Genomic DNA, 16,506 nt, shown 5'->3' with positions numbered 1-16,506 from the left:
CCGGTAAAATGAACAGTTATTGGTATTTATAGATATCCCGCCCACCGTACCCAGTCAAGCATATGTGGTTATATATAAATACGTCAAATTATAAGTCTATATATTAAATTAACGAGGTATCATTTAGTTAATATAAAGCCCATTAATAGCCCATAGTCTAATTTCCACAAGTGTCGTTCTTTTATCCAAACCCCAATTATGGTACAAAGCCCAATTACCCAATCTTAATATTTAGCCCAACATCACGATTACTTCGACATTAAATAAGCATAATAATAACTTAGCTACGAGACATTAAATTAAAAAGGTTGAACATGACTTACAATGATTAATAATAGTGTAGCGTTACACGGACAGAATTTTGACTTACACACTTACAACATTCGCTAACATATCCTTATTATTATAAAATTAAAATTAGAATTAAAATTAAAATTAAAATTAAAATTATAATATATATATATATATATATATATATATATATATATATATATATATATATATATATATATATATATATATATATATATATATATATATATATATATATATATATATATATATATATATATATTTTACAGAGAGATAGAGAGGATAGACGGATGTGTAATTTTCGTGCAGAATTCGATGGCTTTTATAGGCCCACATTTTACTGTGCAGCTTCGCGAGTGCGGAGCTTTTATTCTTATAAACTCCACGAGTGCGGAGGTCTTAAATACAGCTCACATTATGATCCAAAATGTGGGCTGCGTAAATATATAATATATAATACTATATATAATTAATTATATATTATATTATATTCTTGTGCATAGTTGACTTGTAATTTTTGGTCCGTTGCGTCGCGCGTTGAGAGTTGATTCATGTCCTGGTTCCGATTTTTCGAACGTCCTTTTGTACGATTTAATAATTTGAACTTTGCTTTTTGCGGCTCGTACTCTTGCACTTTTGAGACGTTTCTCATCAATAATTTGCACCTCTTTGATTGTACTTTGTACTTTTTAGCTTTTTGGTCGTTTGCGTCTTCATTTCGTCGAATCTGCCTTTTGTCTTCACCTTTTATTATTTAAACGAATATCACTTGTAAATAGGACAATTGCAACTAAAAGCTTGTCTTTCTTGAGGGATTATGCAATGAAATATATGTTCGTTTTTAGCATTATCAAATATTCCCACACTTGAGCGTTGCTTGTCCTCAAGCAATATAGTACTTTAAATAAAAACATACTTGAATCACTTCTTTATTCTTCACATTTAACGATGTGGTTTACAGTCCCACATGACTATGAAAATTTAGATCCGTTAGGAAATTGGATCTTTATGAAAACATTTGATCTTTCAAAAATAAAATCTAGCTTTTACCCTAGATAAGTTTTCCGGAATAACCCTTCACCGGTGTTTGCAAAATCTTTTTGTGGGTTTTGTGGGTTTCAGATTTGAAAATTTTAGCTCAAAACTTGCGGTTTTGTGTCACCCACTTGCTAACCTTGTATTGGAAAAGCAACACGTCCAGTATACTTGCTCCGTATATTACCTTTTGGTAAACTGTAGAGACCCGTCCTAATCCATCTGGACGATTACCATATCGATTACAACGATTTACAATAGTTGATTACATCGCGAGGTACTTGACCTCTATATGATACATTTTACAAACATTGCATTCGTTTTTAAAAGTCAAACTTTCATTACATCGAATGTTGACAGGCATGCATACCATTTCATAATTTATCTAGCTATAATTGACTTAGTAATAATCTTGATGAACTCAACGACTCGAATGCAACGTCTTTTGAAATATGTCATGAATGACTCCAAGTAATATCCCTAAAATGAGCAAATGCACAGCGAAAGATTTCTTTCGTACCTGAGAATAAACATGCTTTCAAGTGTCAACCAAAAGGTTGGTGAGTTCATTAGTTTATCATAAATAATCATTTCCATCATTTTAATCGACCACAAGATTTTCATTTCTCATAAATATACTTCCCATGCATAGAGACAAAATAATCATTCATATGGATTGAACACCTGGTAACCGACGTTAACTTAATGCATAGAATATCCCCAAAACAGAACCTCTCGTCTGTATAATAATAATCTCGAAGTACTAAAGCATTCGTACCCCGAATGGGACTTGTCAAGGTCCATAGATCTATCTTTAGGATTCGCGTCAATCAGGGGCCATTTCGCTAAATTCTTAGGTTACCAGACTTGAAGGGCGATATTCGGTTTAATAATCCAACGATAGAATGTACTTTTAAGTACTTGTGTCTATTTCGTAAAACATTTATAAAAGCAGCGCATGTATTCTCAGTCCTAAAAATATATATATATATAGCAAAAGCATTTAAAAAGGGAGTAATGAAACTCACCATACTGTATTTTGTAGTAAAAATACATATGACGTCATTGAACAAGTGTAGGGTTGGCCTCAGATTCACGAACCTATATTTATATATATATTAACTATTAGAATCAAATAATTATATCTATTACCGATATTTATATATTAGTGTTGTAATTATATATAAATTTTTATTCTAAATCTTACTAAAGTATATATATATATATATATATATATATATATATATATATATATATATATATATATATATATATATATAAATATATATATATTTATTTATTTTGTATACTTTAAATAAATAATTTATATAAATATTAATGTAGTTTTATTAAGTATATTTTTATATGAATAAATAATAATAATAATAATATAGTTGTAATAATAATAATTATACTGGTAGTAAAGATGATAATAATAATAATAATGTTTAAAATAATAATATTAATATATAAAATAAATAATACTTATAATGATAATACTAATGATATTAATAATAATACCTATATTGGTAATAATAATAATAATTATATTAATAATTATAATGATAACAATACTTACAAGAAAAATGATAGAATTAATAATAATAATAATAATAATAATAATAATAATAATAATAATAATAATAATAATAATAATTTTAGTAGTAAAGTCTTAATAATACTATTAACGATAATAAATGATAATAATTAAGATACTGTTAATAATGATATTAATGTTAATAATATTAATAGTAATAATAATTATAATAGATATATATTCAAAAATTATCAATTGCTATACACATATATACTCGACTTTTATATTTCACGGCCCAATCCCATAGCCCAACATAATGATCCTGGTTCACATACCCAATTTACAATAATAATTATATATTAATTATGTAGTAATAATTAATAATAATAATAATAATAATAATAATAATTAATAATGATAATAATTAATAATACCTAATAAAAGCAAATACGTGTTTTGTTTGTCGGCTCCTCAACAGATCGAGATTAATCAGAGTAAAACGCAGGAAGGGAAAAATTATCGCGATGGTTCATTGAATTTGTGATTCAATCAATCGATTAATTAGTCAAGCAATCAATCCTTGGTTCATCATCATCATTTTTCGAGCCACAATCATCACGAATAACAGGTAATCACCATCAATCTTCATCGTATCAGTCTCGTGTCATCATTATTATCAATAAATCATAAGTTCATCATCATCGTCGTCTCACAACAATAGTTTAGTTGCAGGTTCTCGAATGGCATTAACGAGGGTTTCTAGTTTCCGGGTTTGGGGTGTTCGTTTGAACAGAGAATAAACAGCAGGTTTTTATACCATGGTTTGATGATTTGATTGTGGTTTTGATTGATATACAACAGAAATATTCGATGGTTTTTGGATTGGCTTTTAGTCTCGACACAAAACAGAAATAGAAACGAATATATATATCAGTAACTTAATGCTATGATTTTTGTTATTGAATTTCTAACAGTAGTATAAATCAAGTGAGTGCAGGTCTGTTTGAATGTAGAACTAGAGAAGGAAAAGTAATAGCAGTAGTTCAAGAAGGAAGTTGCAGGTGTGGTTTGTGTAGTGGAGGTGATGATTCATATGGTGTCGTTTTCAACTTCAAATAATAGGAAACAAGTGAGTTTTTGAACCTTGATCTTGTTAGACAGATAATATAAATAAAAACAAAAGTATTGGTTTAACAAAAGAATGTTTGGTTTGGTTTTATATCGAAATAGAAGCAGGAGGTATATAATAATGATGGTTGTATGGGTGGTGGTTTTTGCAGCTGTACAGGAGACAGAAGTAGTGCAGTGAGTAACATGAAACATAGCTGTAAGTGGCAGTTGGTTTAGCTTCGGTTGACAGGAAAACAAGACATAATAACGGCAGCCTACAGTGGTTTATTGTGTGTCGTGCAGGTGACTGAAGGCTGTGATCGAAAGTGAAGTTTATTATGGTGATGATGGTGTTTATTTTGGACAGAAATAGAAGGTACAACAACAGCTGTACGTCAGGAGTAATTTACAGCAGTAGCCCAACAATTTTCAGTTTTTAAGGTGGTGTATGGTGGTTGGTTGTTCTAGTGGTGGTCGAGGGTAGTCAAGGTGGTTGATCCCGGAGATGATAGCGGTTGTATGGTGATGTTAGGAGCCGGATGGTGGGTTGGTGTTTGATAGCAGGAAGAAGAAGAGGAAGAACACAATGAGGTGGTGATGGGTTTAATATTATGTATTGTATATGTTCCTTGAATATATACACAATTTTAAAGCTTCACATAAAATTTTATATGTGAATTAAACTCATCTCGTGAACTAGTTTTGGAGTTTAGAGAAAAAAAAATATCTTGATTAAATTTAAATAGTATAAATGTGCTAGTTGTCAAGGGAGTTAGTAAAAAGAATCCAGATAACTAAAGTGAGTGTCGATCATGTTGTAAAAATAGAATTATATGAAAAACTAATTGATATGAAAGTCATGACATTATTACAATCCGTACAACTAGTTGGATATTAAATTTAAGAATGTCACTTATTATAATATATAAGGGTAAACACTGTATATCTAATAATCAAATACATTCATGAATGCAAATGGTTCGTTGTAGTTGTGCAGAGAATAAAGAATCAAGTAGGATTTTGTCATTTGATAAATAGAACAAGTGATGATATGATGGGAAACAGAAAGGGATACATGTAGAAAGGAAATATATATATTTTTTCAAATAATAATAATATCATATTTTATTTTATTTTACATAATAAATTCTAATAATTAAATCATGTAATATTTCAAATTATATTTCAAATTGTTATTATATATTCATATATTTAAATATATATGTATCTATTTACAATTAGTGGTTCGTGAATCATCGAGAACAGTTGAAGTTAAATGAATGTATGAAAACAGTTCAAAATTTTTGAGATTCAGGATAACAGACTTTACTTATCGTGTCGAAATCATATAAAGACTAAGTTTAAATTTGGTCGAAATTTTCCGGGTCGTCACATAAACTACCGTCCGGTTGTAAAAGAAAGTGTTGAACAAGCAACTGTTAAGGCAATGTCCCGTGACATGCTTTTGATTATGGTCCACAACGTGTCGGATGCAATTACTATCCTTTGTAGGAGAAATAGCAAAGATCACCCTATAATTTTTCGGTATGGCACAAGGTCCTGTCTTCGACCATGCTATGCAACCACCGTTCTTACGGTTGACACCCGATTTGGTTCAGGTGACCTAATGAATTCTAGGTGAATTCCTAGGATTTTACGTTCAATGGTAATGAACGCATTGAAAATGGGTTTTCAGAAAACAAATCGGTTTGTAATTTTGATCAAAATATTTTCTCGTTCAAGCTCGAGTTTAGATATCATCGAATTCCATGAGTTTGAATTCACAATCTTTAAAAGTCAATCTCAAGGATTGAGTAATATCAGTCTTAAAAGCTGATTTTTGATCTTTTAAGGAGATTATCCTTTCTGGGGATCTGATTCATTAGTCTTATCAAGCTAATTTGCACGGCGCCCTCCCCATTTTACGAGACAGATCCTCTCATGGTTAGGATAAGTCTGACCACTTGGAGACCCTATTTGATGCTGAGGTCCGTGGATTTCCAGCTGATTTTCGAAAAAACTTTTCAAAGTTTTTCGTAGACTCTACAACAGGTCTGGACGACAACTTCCTGACCTAAATCAAGAAGCGCTTGTCTTTTTTCGGAAGACTTTACTTCCTTTTAATGATGGAATTGATTCATCGTGTAGATCCAAATTTCTTTCAAATATATTACAATTTACCGGATAAAATGGTTAATTTTGTCTAAAACAAAAGTATCTTCAATTATTTTTACAAAAATATGTGATATATGTTTTAAATAACTTGGTAAATTTTTCCCACACTTGGCTTTTATTTTCCTTTCTTTGCCTTTTTATTGTCCTCTATTCCATTTTAAATGAATTCTAACATTTTGGGTTGTTTCTCAATTTATGTCCTTTTCGAGGTAACAATAATTTCGGTGTTAACACCTAGTTTTATCGTTCATAAATATGTATAAACATAATTTTGAGTTCATTTAGTTGAAAATTTTGAAAAATTTTACTAGAATTGGGTAGTCAGTATATAAGACCAGGGTTGTTCTTTATTATTAGAGAGCACTAGATTCTAATACAACTACTGCGTTACTAGTATTTTTAATGGTAACCAAGTATATAAGTTAAAAAATTTTAAAAATCTGAAAGAATTTAACCCCTTCCCACACTTAAGATCATGCAATGCCCTCATTTGCAAGAAATCAATTTAAATTATTGAGGGTGATTAGCGTAGAAAAATGATTAAATTTTACCAAAGTTTGCAAACATATTGGCGTTTGTGTTGAATGATAAATGGTGCACATCATTTGTTCATTCCTGCAGCTGTTATTTCATATATATTTTGCATCTTGTCGTCAAAATTAGTTGCTTTTGCTGAACTTAATGCCAGTCTTTGAAAATGCGCTGTTTTACCCTCTGTTGTACATACATATTTTTGAAGTTGGGTATATCACCCCACATTCAAAAATTATTAAGATCTAATAATAAAAGTTAAAAAATTATAAAAACTATTATAGTATCAAAAGAAATATTAAAAGTATAAAATTACAAGTTACCAAATAAATAAAAATAAGCATAAAAGAAAATCAGGTTTGATGAGGATGGTGCCAGTAGGGATCCCATTCATAGCCGTATGTGCTGTAGAATGCTTGAGCTGGGTCATATGTAGGGTACGGTGGTCGGATCTGTATAGTCCAGGGAGGAAATACGGGCATTGGAGTAGCAATGTAGTTTGCATTTATGTGTGCACGATGACTTATGATTTGGTTTTGATGATACTGCCAATCTTGAAATGCTCATTGTCTAGCCATTTCATACTCATGATGAGCCATAAAAAGTTGCATTTCTGTCATCTGATTACCCCCTCCCGCATTACCTTGCTGTTGATCTCTCTCGACCTGTGGATGCCTGCCATCATATGGTGTTGCAGCGTTGTTTCGTTTCTTTAAAACCTTAACACCATGATACACGCGTAAAACCTTAACCCCCCCCCCCCCCCCCCGACTTCTATCCACACCGAGATGTTCAGCAATTAATGTAACAATGATACCACCTCCTATTATGCTATTAGGCCGCATACCCCTTGAAATGTCCCGTTCTTATTGATTAAAAACGTTCCATATTAATTGATTTCGTTGCGAGGTTTTGACCTCTATATGAGACGTTTTTCAAAGACTGCAATCATTTTAAAACAAACCATAACCTTTATTTCATCAATAAAGGTTTAAAAAGCTTTACGTAGATTATCAAATAATGATAATCTAAAATATCCTGTTTACACACGACCATTACATAATGGTTTACAATACAAATATGTTACAACAAAATAAGTTTCTTGAATGCAGTTTTTACACAATATCATACAAGCATGGACTTCAAATCTCGTCCTTATTTAAGTATGAGATAGCGGAAGCTCTTAATAATCACCTGAGAATAAACATGCTTTAAACATCAACAAAAATGTTGGTGAGTTATAGGTTTAACCTATATATATCAAATCGTAACAATAGACCACAAGATTTCATATTTCAATACACATCCCATACATAGAGATAAAAATCATTCATATGGTGAACACCTGGTAACCGACATTAACAAGATGCATATATAAGAATATCCCCATCATTCCGGGACACCCTTAAGATATGATATAAATTTTGAAGTACTAAAGCATCCGGTACTTTGGATGGGGTTTGTTAGGCCCAATAGATCTATCTTTAGGATTCGCGTCAATTAGGGTGTCTGTTCCCTAATTCTTAGATTACCAGACTTAATAAAAAGGGGCATATTCGATTTCGATAATTCAACCATAGAATGTAGTTTCACGTACTTGTGTCTATTTTGTAAATCATTTATAAAACCTGCATGTATTCTCATCCCAAAAATATTAGATTTTAAAAGTGGGACTATAACTCACTTTCACAGATTTTTACTTCGTCGAGAAGTAAGACTTGGCCACTGGTTGATTCACGAACCTATAACAATATATACATATATATCAAAGTATGTTCAAAATATATTTACAACACTTTTAATATATTTTGATGTTTTAAGTTTATTAAGTCAGCTGTCCTCGTTAGTAACCTACAACTAGTTGTCCACAGTTAGATATACAGAAATAAATTGATAAATATTATCTTGAATCAATCCACGACCCAGTGTATACGTATCTCAGTATTGATCACAACTCAAACTATACATATTTTGGAATCAACCTCAACCCTGTATTGCTAACTCCAACATTCACATATAGAGTGTCTATGGTTGTTCCGAAATATATATATATGTGTCGACATGATAGGTCAAAACATTGTATACGTGTCTATGGTATCTCAAGATTACATAATATACAATACAAGTTGATTAAGTTATGGTTGGAATAGATTTGTTACTAATTTTCACGTAGCTAAAATGAGAAAAATTATCCAATCTTGTTTTACCCATAACTTCTTCATTTTAAATCCGTTTTGAGTGAATCAAATTGCTATGGTTTCATATTGAACTCTATTTTATGAATCTAAACATAAAAAGTATAGGTTTATAGTCGGAAAAATAAGTTACAAGTCATTTTTGTAAAGGTAGTCATTTCAGTCGAAAGGACGACGTCTAGATGACCATTTTAGAAAACATACTTCCACTTTGAGTTTAACCATAATTTTTGGATATAGTTTCATGTTCATAATAAAAATCATTTTCTCAGAATAACAACTTTTAAATCAAAGTTTATCATAGTTTTTAATTAACTAACCCAAAACAGCCCGCGGTGTTACTACGACGGCGTAAATCCGGTTTTACGGTGTTTTTCGTGTTTCCAGGTTTTAAATCATTAAGTTAGCATATCATATAGATATAGAACATGTGTTTAGTTAATTTTAAAAGTCAAGTTAGAAGGATTAACTTTTGTTTGCGAACAAGTTTAGAATTAACTAAACTATGTTCTAGTGATTACGAGTTTAAACCTTCGAATAAGATAGTTTTATATATATGAATCGAATGATGTTATGAAAATCATTACTACCTCAAGTTTAGTAGGTAAACCTACTGGAAGTGACAAGAAATGATCTAGCTTCAAAGGATCTTGGATGGCTTGAAAGTTCTTGAAGTAGGATCATGACACAAAAACAAGTTCAAGTAAGATTTTTACTCGAATTAAGATAGTTTATAGTTATAGAAATCGAATCAAAGTTTGAATATGAATATTACCTTGAATAAGAAAGATAACCTACTGTATATAACAAAGGTTTCTTGATCTTAGATGATTACTTGGAATGGATTAGAAAGCTTGGAAGTAAATTAGTAAACTTGAAGGGATTTTTGAAGTGTTCTTGAAGTGTTCTTCCTATGATGATTATAGCTTGATTCTTGAAGTGATTTTTGATGAAGATGATGATTAACTACTGGAAAAATACGTTCATAATAGTGTGTGTGTGTTGAGAGGGAATTAGAAAGAGAATTGGAAGTGAAATGGAGTGAATGATGAGTGGTAATTGGTGAGTGGTGAGTGGGGTTAAAAGGAGTTCTAGTTAGTTGACTAGCTCATGGTAGAAGTTAAAATTGATTAGTCATACATGACATAATCAAGAATGGAATCCCATGCTAGTTCCTATTGGTATATACCCATAGTAAGTACGTTTTGAAGCTGTGTATAATACGGGTAAGAATACGACTAGAATTCTTGATGAAAGAAAAGAATGGGAAAGTAACTGTAACCATTTTCGTTAAGTATGAGTGTTTTGATATATGTCTTGAAGTCTTCCAAAAGTATTTTAATACATCTAAATACACTACATGTATATACATTTTAACTGAGTCGTTAAGTCATCGTTAGTCGTTACATGTAAGTGTTGTTTTGAAACCTTTAAGTTAACGATCTCAATTAATGTTGTTAACCCATTGTTTATTATATCTAATGAGATGTTAAATTATTATATTATCATGATATTATGATATATTAATATATCTTAATATGATATATATACATTTAAATGTCGTTACAACGATAATCGTTACATATATGTCTCGTTTCGAAATCCTTAAGTTAGTAGTCTTGTTTATATGTATATAACTCATTGTTAATATACTTATGGAGATACTTACTTATCATAATCTCATGTTAACCATATGTATATCCATATATATATCGTCATGTCGTTTTTACAAGTTTTAACGTTCGTGAATCGCCGGTCAACTTGGGTGGTCAATTGTCTATATGAAACATATTTCAATTAATCAAGTCTTAACAAGTTTGATTGCTTAACATGTTGGAAACATTTAATCATGTAAATATCAATCTCAATTAATATATATAAACATGGAAAAGTTCGGGTCACTACACCCCTAATCATAGTCGATATATAATAACCCAAACAATAAGGTATACTTACAGCGCTCTGTGGGTCTCGAATACACATGTGGTAGAATAAATCTTGTTCATTTACCTTCTCTTTGTTTCTACCTCGCTGTGCAATCGAGTTGGCTAAAAACCTGTGGATCACTCTTAACTCGAATCTATCAATATCAAGATAAGAGTAAGATCCCCCTTTGAATCGGTTATGGCTAGTCATTCTACTCCTTATTTCGTTCATAGGAAAATTTTCATCAACCCTCCTACCATTAACTATCAACCTTTGACAATAATAAGATGCTAGTTCCTCGGGCGTATATATACGTAAAGCCTGAGTCATATCTAGTAGGGACATATGGCACATCTCACCTCCTAATAAAAATCTAAGAAAACTTCGATCGGTTAAAGTAGATACCCGATCATTTATTTCAATACTACATAACAACTCCACACACCATTCTCTATATACAGGCCTATATATGTTGAATAAATGTACCCAATCATTAAAAGTAGAATTACCATACCTTTGTGTAAGTAATTCTCTGATTGGTTCGGCTAATCCAACTGCTTCTAACGGGTCCCCTTCTATTATCCTAGGCACCTCAACAACATTAGACTGAAGGATGTGCAAGTTCCTCTGATATTTTGGATAGTCTATCCAAAGTCTGTCAAACCTCAAGTTTGGGTGTAAATTTGGTACATCGATATTTAAAAATGAAACGATTGGATGCGGTACATTTTGTCGATAAAGGTTATTAATATCCTGTTGTTCTGCATCTTCGGGAGGAGCATTGCGAGCCTGGGATGAAGATTCACCTCTTTCAGTCTGCAAAACACATCAAACACAATTTTTGTGCATCCAAATATGCATTAGTGTTAGCAAAATCATAAATCAAAACAATTACAATGACATGTTTAAACCATATTAAACTTTATATACATTTTCATAATACTAACAATTCTATATTTTTACAAATAAACTTATATGAAAATGTATACAACATTCCTAAGCATTTAACTTCTAAAACATATCAAAAATAATCATTATAGCAATTAAACAGGTTCCACATGGCATTCATATCAATTAGATCAAGTTCATGTATTTTTTTTACTCAAAAAGTCCACTTTAATCTTCATAAATCATGTTTAGGATCAAAGTTTTGATCATTTAGCAACCTAACATGTTTACACAACTCAATTTAGCATAAACTAACAACAAAATTCGGCCATAACCCGTTTATATCAAAAAGCCCCAATTTTGCTCAAGAACACAAACCCTAGATTACACAAAATTTGAAGTTTAAGGCTTCTAATCATATTAAATAGCATCAATCTAGGTGATACAAGCATAATATACAATCAATTTTAGCACAATTACACTAAAAATCATCAAAATCAAATTAGGTATAAATATGCTCAAGAACATTAAAAATTCGGATTAAAGAGTGTTTAGATGTATAAATTACCATTTTCCTTGAGTAACTCCTTGTTAATAATCTCCTCATTGTGATTTTAGCAAAAAATTTGATGATTTATGGTGAAAAATTGTGAATTTGCGAAGTGTTTGTGTGTGTTTTTCGCAGAATTTGGGTGTGGGTGTGGTTGGGGACTGGTCTGTTCGACCAGTTATCCCTTTTCTGGAATTTTTAAACTCCGCGAATGCAGAGGTGGTCCCACTCCAAACTCCGCGAGTGCGGATTTATATTTTTTTTATATAAAACCTTTATTAATAAAATAATTAATTGAGTAATTTAAAATTTTGTTTTCCTTTTTATTTAGGACGAGGTTGTTTCGGTACGTTGACCTAGTCCGTCCCTCGACAAAATTTTAAAATTTTGTCATTTTAAAGCGTTGTTTTAAAAACAATGATTTTTGGGTTTTTTTTTTTTTTTAATGTTTTTGGCATACTTTAGATCAATAAGATTAAAAATATTGATAATAAAATTTCTCGTCCCGCCCTCGGGTAAAGCAATTTCGGTTCAACGACCTAGTCTTCAACTCACGACGAATTTTTAGAAATCACATTTTTAACTTAATGAAATAAAGTACATTTTTGTTTTTAAATTCACACCAAACTTAAATTTAAAATGCATAAAATTAAAAATTCATATTATTAAAATTAAAAATTCACACCAAATTTATATTATATTTTTGTTTTTATACATACAAACTTATATTAAAAATATTAATTTTTCAAATATTTACAAACTTAAATATATTGATTTTAAAAAGTTACAATAATAATTTAATATTAATTTTAAAAACAAAGTAAAAATAAAAATTAAAAATCTTTTTGGTCTTTTATCCCACTTTAATCAATCAAATATTATCAAAAATATACGCCCCTCTTTTCGATAAAGTAATTTCGACTATATTAGCTAGTTTTACTCCTGACGAATTTCTGAAATATTTTGGATTGATTAATTAAAGATATTTATACCTTAAGAATAAACGGTAAATTTCGCAGTGATGTAATAAATTTTTGTTGATATCAATAATTTCGGTTACGCATACCTAATTTTATTGAATACCAATTTAATACTTTATAGCGAACGATTCAGCGTTTATTATCAAAAGGTTAAAAGCAATAAAAAAATTGTACATACTTACCTGTGAGAAAGAATTCTCAGAGACCTTCTTTAGCTGACTCATATGAGAGTCATGTGATTTGGTTCTCCATAGCTACATAAGCGTAACCTCAATTCTTCAATATCTTTTCTTCTAAACATATGAACGGTCCTTCTCTGCATAGAGTAACAAATTCGGTATTTGAATATGTTTGATTATTTGAACATTTACCTTCGTGTGACCATTTTCCGCATTTATAACATCTTTCAAGGTGTCGTGCTCTTCTTTATGTTGCGAATTTTGATTTTCCTTTACCAAAATGTATCTTATGATGATCTTTCCTGAGTTCTTTCCTTACTTCGTCCATTTTGGCTCTTATTACTGACACCAGGTCACTCGGAAGTGTGTCATTATTACGTTTGGTAATCATAGCATGTAGCATTAGACCATGGTTCAGATCAAAGGAATTCTTCATCTCGTAAAACCTAAAAAAATAAAAATTCAGAATGGGGGGAGAAGACTAGTTCTTTAGGGTCTGCTAGGGAAAGATCATACGGATTCCATTTTCGAGAACTACACGAAAACAGAAAATCTAACTCTAACATAAATACATATTACCCTTAAAAGATTTGATTCTCCCCACACTTAGTTAGCCGTGGTATCGAATTTGTGATTAACTTCATTGTCAATTGGTTCATCAACAACTTGTATATCTCTGACTTTTGCTTCAATCCATTTGTTGATTTCCTCCGTAACTTTCACAAATTCAACTAACATCGCCTTTTCTTTTGGTGATAAATTGGATACTAATCGGTTACATAACTTAAAGTTTCCCTTAATCCTAGCATCGTGAATCCATTTATAAAGTTTCTTCGTTGAACTATTAAAAACGGGTTCATCTAATTTCGTATCATCAACGGGGTTCTTTGTTATCGGATCATCATTAAGTGTTTCTTCATCTTCCCCACACTTATGTGTTTTTATTGGTTTAACAGTTTTGGTTGGTGGAGATCTAAACTTTCGGTTCACAAAGGTGACCGATTTATCACCATCCCTAAGTGTCATTCTACCTTCTCTTACATCAATGAATGCCTCAGTGGTTGCTAAAAATGGGCTACCTAAAATTAGAGGAATATCAAGGTTTTTCTCCATATTAATAACTATGAAGTTTGCAACAAAGGTCAAACTTCCCACTTTAACAAGTAAATTATTTGCTATTCCAACCGGGTGTTTAATGGTTAGGTCAAATGATTGAACACCTATTTTGGTTGGTTTTAATTTACACATACCTAATCTTTTGTATAAGGAAAGAGGCATAATATTTGCACTTGCTCCTAAATCTGCGAGTCCATTATATATAGCACCATCATTAAGCAAGCAAGAAATGATAAATTCACCCGGGTCTCCTACTTTAGTAAGTTGAGTTGGTTTGTTAACCTTTTTCGGATGTTCTTTTCTTGGTTCTTTCACTTCTATTTGAACTTCTTTTTCTTCATTTCTTGGAATGGGAGGCTTGTATAGAAATTCTTTTTCATCACTCCAATTTGAATCCTCCCCATTTTTCAATTTTAATTTTTCATATGTTGTTGATAACATATTTATGTTTTCATTTTGAAGGTTTTCTTGGGTGGTGAAATTATGATTGACTTCATTGTCAAATTCCATCAGACCATATATGTAATGTTTAACTCTGTGACCATTAACTTTAAATTCAATCCCATTTGAATTTATTAACTCTATTATTCCGTATGGAAAAACTCTTTTGACTATAAATGGTCCAGACCATCTTGATTTCAATTTTCCAGGAAATAGCTTGAATCGTGAATTGAAAAGAAGAACTTTATCTCCTTCCTTAAATTCTTTTGAACTTCTGATTCTGTTAACATGCCATTTCTTCGTTCTTTCCTTATAGATTAAGGAATTTTCATATGCCTCAAGTCTTAATTCTTCTAATTCGTTTAGTTGACTTAATCGTAGACGTCCGGCTTCATGTAAATCAAGATTACATGTCTTCAAAGCCCAAAATGCTTTGTGCTCAATTTCTACGGGAAGGTGACATGCTTTTTCGTAAACGAGTTTAAAAGGTGTGGTTCCAATTGGAGTTTTGTAGGCTGTTCTAAAAGCCCAAAGTGCATCCTTCAATTTCATGGACCATTCCTTCGGATTTGATCCTACGGTTTTCTCTAGAATACGTTTTAATACTCGGTTGGTATTTTCAACTTGTCCACTTGTTTGTGGATGATAAGCGGTTGAGATTTTATGAGTTACTCCATATCTTTTGAGAACTTTCTCAAGTTGATTATTACAAAAATGAGTACCCCGATCACTTATTAAAGCTTTCGATGTTCCGAACCTTGCAAAAAGATGTTTTAAAAAGTTGACTACAACTCGTGTATCGTTAGTTGGGAGAGCTTGTGCTTCTGCCCATTTAGATACATAATCAATGGCAACGAGAATGTAAAGATTATTATGAGATTTTGGAAATGGACCCATAAAGTCAATACCCCAAACGTCAAATACTTCACATACTTGAATGACATTTTGTGGCATTTCATCGTGTTGACTTATTTTTCCAGCCCTTTGACATGTATCACAGGATTTGCAAAGAAGGTGTGCGTCTTTGAAAATTGTAGGCCAAAAGAATCCAGCAACGTAAACTTTTCTTGCTGTGAGTTGAGGCCCACAATGCCCTCTTGTTGGTCATGTGTGACAATGGTTTAAGATTTGACTAGCTTCTTCCCCGAATACGCATCGGCGTATTATTCCATCGGGACAACTTTTAAACAAATGTGGATCTTCCCAGAAATAGTGTTTTATATCACTAAAGAATTTCTTTCGTTTTTGGTACGACAATCTTTTTTCAAGGTATCCACATACTAAGTAGTTTGCATAATCTGCAAACTATGGAATTTCACTGTAATCGATTCTCAATAGATATTCATCGGGAAAGTTATCTTGTATAGCCGATTCATTTAAAACTTCTAATTCGGGATTTTCAAGACGTGAAAAATGATCAGTGGAGAGATTTTCTGCTTCCTTTTTATCTCGGACTTCAATATCGAACTCTTGTAAGAGTAAGATCTAACGGATTAATCGTGGTTTAGCATCTTGTTTCAAAAATAAGTAT

This window comes from Rutidosis leptorrhynchoides, chromosome 7 (assembly GCF_046630445.1).
Source record: "Rutidosis leptorrhynchoides isolate AG116_Rl617_1_P2 chromosome 7, CSIRO_AGI_Rlap_v1, whole genome shotgun sequence".
Classification (NCBI taxonomy): Eukaryota; Viridiplantae; Streptophyta; class Magnoliopsida; order Asterales; family Asteraceae; genus Rutidosis; species Rutidosis leptorrhynchoides.
Note: the sequence above shows the minus strand (reverse complement) of the source record.